The following is a 5,970-nucleotide window of genomic DNA, read 5'->3' as shown; positions in this document are numbered from 1 at the left end:
AAAATGCGTGTCTCGATGAGCTTAAGACACACAAAAAATTTTGGGTCAAATTTCCAACTCCTTCCCTGTCGGGCCCTACTGTTTGAGATTTCTTAAGGCTCAAAATCTTGAAAAATCGACCTGATTTCGGCTAGGATTGAGCTAAAATGGATTTAAACACGGCAAAATGTGTGTCTCAATGAGCCTAAGACACCCACAAAATTTGGGGTCAAGATTCCAACTCCTTCCCTGTCGGACCCTACGTTTTGTGATTTTGCGCACTTAACCACCGGCGCATTTGGAATCTGCCTTGTTGAACATATACGCGTCCAGCTCGGTGTACACGTCCATCTTCGTCCAAAAAAAATTTTGTGCTAAAAGGTCATTACCTAAGCTTTCTATAGTGGGGTCAAACGTCCTGATTGGTCAAGTAGTTTTCGCGCTATGGCCGTTTAAAAAATGTCCCGATTTATGTGACGCACCCTGTATAATTAGGGATTTCAAACTTTGCATGATGATTCCTAAACAGCTTAACAACTCTAAAATCTTTACAAGAAAGTCCGTGCGTCCACTTTAATTATCGTATTCATCTGATTATGAAATACTGATTCCTTTTACCACAAGGTACAATTTCATAAGTGAAGCATCTCTATAATTAACTCATAAAAAAGTATGTCCTTAAACAGTGCTTGTATGTTGCTAAAAATTTACTTACAATTTTGTTAAAACTTATTCATTAATTTTCTGCTTGTTCAGTTCTGACAATCTACAAGTGTTAATGTTTGTTTATCCTACCGCTTCAGGGCTTCGCTTTCATTGATGTTGTCATCCTCGTTAAATTGGGGTTGGTCAGTCCTTAATGGAAAGACTTTATCGTTAATTTAGGCATGTCAGAATTGTTCTATCGATTTAAATCTTTGCATGATGATTTTTGTAACAGTTGGGTACGGATTCGTTACCAGACAGTCAGTACGTCAATTTAAAATATGATGATTTTTAACTTTCAAAAAATTGTTATTAGATGATATAATTATCCTAGGGTAAGGGGGGGGAAGTTTCGGTAAGGGGCTATTTTCGGTAATTTCGACCTACCTTCATTAAATGACCTTTTTCTCCATGTTCCTTTCAAATGACAGAAAAAAACATAAAAGCAAATTTGTTCCTTATTAAATTGCCTACAAAAAAGTATAAAATGAATTTTTTGTGAGATGAATATTAAGGGTACTTATTGGGTCTCAAAGTCGGACGAAAAAATTTTTTTAGTAGGTGTGTAAAGATCGACCTACACAAAAATTGGTAAGACCTAGAGCTGATCCAAAAAACTTTTTGAACTAAGAATTGCCCGCTTTTTCCAAATCCGTTGAGAGCTTTAAAATCGGGTTAATATTTTTTTCAAAAATGACCAAAGTTGGCGCCGGGGGAAAATCGGTAATTTCCAAAAATAATTTACTATATGTATTTCACTAACCTAACCTTAATTTTCTCAGGAACCATTTGACCAATAGAGATGATTTCTTAAACTTAAGCTTTTATGCTTATAAACTACCTTCTAGTTTAGAAATCACCCCATTGCCGCCAACCCCTAGCCCTCCGGGGCTCAAAAAAACCTAAAAATTAACCTAACCTTAATTTTCTCAGGAACCATTTGACCAATAGAGAAAATTTCTTAAACTTAGGCTTTTATGCTTATAAACTACTTTCTAGTTTAGAAATCACCCCCCCTGCCACCAACCCCTAGCCCTCTGGGGCTCAAAAAAAACCTAAAAATGAACCTAACCTTAATTTTCTCAGGAACCATTTGACCAATTGAGATGATTTCTTAAACTTAAGCTTTTATACTTATAAACTAAGTTTAAGTTTAGAAGTTGCCGCCAACCCCTAGCCCCCCGGGGCTCAAAAAACCCTTAAAATGAACCTAACCTTAATTTTTTTCAGAAACTATTTGACCAGTAGAGATGATTTCTTAAACTTTAGCTTTTATGCTTATAAACTAACTTCTAGATTAGAAGTCACCCCCTTGCCACCAACCCCTAGCCCTCCAGGGCTCAAAAAACCCTAAAAATGAACCTAACTTTAATTTTCTTAGGAACCATTTGACCAATAGATATGATTTCTTAAACTTAAGCTTTTATGCTTTTAAGCTACCTTCTAGTTTAGAAGTCACCCCCCCCCCCCCCCCGCCAACCCCTAGCCCTTCGGAGCTCAAATAAAATTTAAAATTGAACCTAACCTTAATTTTCTCAGGAACTATTTGACCAAGAGAGATGATTTCTTATACTTAAGCTTTCATGCTTGTAAACTAACTTCTAGTTTAGAAGTCACCCCACTGCCGCTAACCCCTAACCCTCCGGGGCTCAAAATTTAAATAAGAAATTTTAATTAAGGTTAGGTTCATTTTTAGGGTTTTTTTGAGCCTGAATATCTTACCTACTAACAACCTAGATGAACCCTATTGATGTTATAAACAACATTTTGACACAATATCATGTTATTCCTAGATAAAAATGAACAGAAAGAAATATTTAAAATGAAAATGTTCAATGTGAGCTTTTTTAGGATCAGGCCTAAAAAGTAATAAAATACGTTTTTTTCTTATATTAATTTTAAGTTTTTAAAAAAAAAAATCGATAATTTGCGTCTTTCAAAAAAATTAATTTTTAACATAGAAGGAATAGTCCGATCATTATGAAACTTTTTGTGGATAATCCCTATAACCTATACTAATTATGATTATTTATGTTCGACTGGCCGTTTGGCCGTTTTCCATCGATTTTTTTTAGGTTGAAAAAAATTACCGATATTTCCCCCGGTGGTGGGGAATTTTCGGTAACTTTTTTGCGGTCATTTTCGGCAAACTTCTAAAAGTCCTAGGATAACGTCCTTTTAGGACCTGATAGTCCTTTCCGTAAGCTTTCTACTGGTCTTGGTTTCATTTGAAAATATTAATATTTACCCCATTTTTTTTCAAAAAAAACGAAAAAAAACCGAAATTTCCCCCCCCCTTACCCTATTGATCTAATTTGATTCAAATTTAAGTATGCGATTTTATTTAGACTTATTAATAGTTATTTCTTTCATCGTATTATAAACCGCTTCCGCGGATATAGAATGTACAATTATAAGATTAAAACCAGTTTTTTTAGCCCCGAGGTGCTGAAGGCACGGGCTAAAAAAACTGGTTTTAATCTTATGATTGTACATTTTTATATTCGTAGAAAGCGGTTTATAATACGATGCTAGACATAGTTTTTTCGTATGGATAAGAACCGGTTCCTGTCCACCGGATTCGAATGAATACAAGAAATGATATTCTTATTAAGTTTTTACACTCTTTAAGTTTAATAACGTTTTCTAATTCGTAGGCTTACCAACTTTGGGGATTTTAAATTAATTGTGATTGGTTGGTTCATAAAGTTGAGTGTCCAACCGTTTCAATCACTAAATGTTTTTTACAGAAAGGCTAATTTTTTGTATCCCCTCGTATCTTGTCTCTTTTAATTGTCTAATTAGGCACAAGCAGGATTTTCAATTTTATCTTGCTGGGTCATCCAGGTACAGACCATAACCTTTGTATAAAAGTAACAGGATCTCTGTCTGTCTGTATCTTGCTAACCGCTATATGGTTCCCCATTACAATGTAGCTTCTCAGAGGTCCTTGAAAGGTTTGTAACTTTTGGGGGGGAAGCTACCACAATTCTCTAAACAGAAATTAGCCCTAGAAAATTACCTCCAACCCATTTTTTTTCTTTTTAAATTTTAAATAAAAACTTGAGTTGTCGAATTCAAGTGTCCCAAGAGGCCTCTAGGGGGCAAAGCCACTAGTTTAGAATAAATTGCAGAAATATATCACCTTGCTAACTTCTAAACCGATTTCAGAGAAGTTTCACTTAGAAGGTCAGTTTATTCCTAAACATTAAAAAATAATTCTCCCTCCAAAGAATATGATTTTTTTTGTGGAATTGAGGATAATAGAATAATTAAGCTAAAAATTCTTTTATAATACCCCAAAAATTTGATGCATGGACGCTAAATCAATCTTTTTCTTAATGGTATAAGTAGAAGATTAATTTCCCTAAATTGCCATAAAACTTTTTTATGATTGTTTGAAGTAAACGTTCAGTGTTTAAACTTTTCAACCAATAATCTTTATCTACAGAATTGGTGATTTTGTTTATCATAATTGTAGGTGTACATCAATATATCGTCCATTGTCGTAACCCTTCATGGTTTTCTCTCTCCCTCTCGGGGTATTATTTGGTGAACATAATTTTCTCATACTCTTTACACTCTAAAAAAAAACAAACTTTATTGGTTAATTACTCTCTCTCCCCTTCTTCTCTATCTCTCTTGATTTCCTTTTTTTTTATTCAACTATCTCACTTTTTATCCTTATCTTTCTCGCATTCTCTCTCTTCCATTATCTTTTTCCTTCTATTTTATCTATATTTTTTAAGTCATCTAATTTTTTTACCACTTTCTCACTCTTTCAATTGGACTTTTTTCTTATTTTCTCTACACTCTCTCTCTCTCTCCCACTTTCTACATAACTTTCTCTCTCTCTTCCTCCATCCCTCTAAACCTCTCTCTCACTCTCCCTCTAAGCATCTATCTATCTATGAAATTATCGTTCCACGGTCCATGACCAACAATTTTTTTCAAGCGTAGGTTTTCAAAAATTACCTGCAATGCGTCAATTTTTCATTGAATAATAAAAATTTATATGAGAAAATTCATATTCATTTAGGTATCAGAGGACATCTGTTTGAAATTTTTTTTTTAGATTTCATAAATAACTTTTTATATCATAAAGTTAGTTTTTTTCGCTCCTAGCATTTAGTGGCTCTGTATTTGTTAATGAAACTGGGGGCTAAATAATAGCCTAAAACTATCCCAAGATAAAGAAAAAAGACTAAAACTATCTTAGGAGGTATATAATGTAAAGCTTCACTAAATCTAGAACTGGTTTATATCGGTTTTTAGTGAAAACTGAAAGTCATGAAAAAAGTACACACACTCACGCACTTTTATTTATTTGGTGCTTGAGTAATAAAACTTTCACATCGTGAAATTATGACAATTTTTATTTGTCACAGTTAAAAAAGTGACATTATTAGTTATATTACATCAAAATAATAACAATACCATTAATATGTAGTTACAAATTTTAAGTTTTTTTGTGGTAAAGGTGAAAAAATGCTGTTTTTAGTAATTTTTTTTGTATATTCCCCCTCTTTTTTATTTGTTGACCGTTAAAATATCGCCTTCCTATTACTAATACTAATAGTGACCTGACTTTTCTACCAGTAATTTTAATGCACAGAAGGGTTTTATTTGTTTATCTCCAATGGGTACGAATTTATAGTCTTATCTCTTAAGATCCCCGAGTAGCACATTTTTCTTAGCTATATGTTTTTTTTAGAATTTGTTTTTCTGACGTCATTAAGTGACATAATAAAGTCTTTAATAATAGCGGTTACGCTTCCAGAGGCCTCTAGTGGCACTTTAAATGTTTTTTTTTACATTTAAAATGTGTCTGTGTTGCGTTGACCTTTTATGTTGTGTTGAACTCTCTTTGTAAAATCGAGATTCCTTGGATACAAACAAACTGACAAACATCTTGTTACTTTATTATTCTTTAACTAGCTGCTTCTAGAGGCCTCTAGTGGCACTTTAAATGTTTTTGTTTGTTAAAGTCTCTATGATAATTTTTTACGTACGATACCTCTTTATTTGACGTTGAAGTCTCCCATAAATTTTTTAAAAATTTCGATTTTTATGTCATTTCTCTTGGGAGGATGGTGGTACCCTCCTACAAAATAGTTATAAACCTTCCCGGGACCCATGAGAATCTACCCTGTTAAAGAGAACCCGATCGGTTCAGCGATTAGCGAGATCCTTCGGTACACACAGACACACAAACATCCTGTTACTTTAGTACAAGGATATAAGGTTATTTTTAACAAACTAATTTTTTTCTATTTATCTTACTAG

This window comes from Acartia tonsa, chromosome 14 (genome assembly GCF_053477335.1).
Source record: "Acartia tonsa isolate MP-2025a chromosome 14, ASM5347733v1, whole genome shotgun sequence".
NCBI lineage: Eukaryota > Metazoa > Arthropoda > Copepoda > Calanoida > Acartiidae > Acartia > Acartia tonsa.
This window is presented reverse-complemented; position numbering follows the sequence as displayed.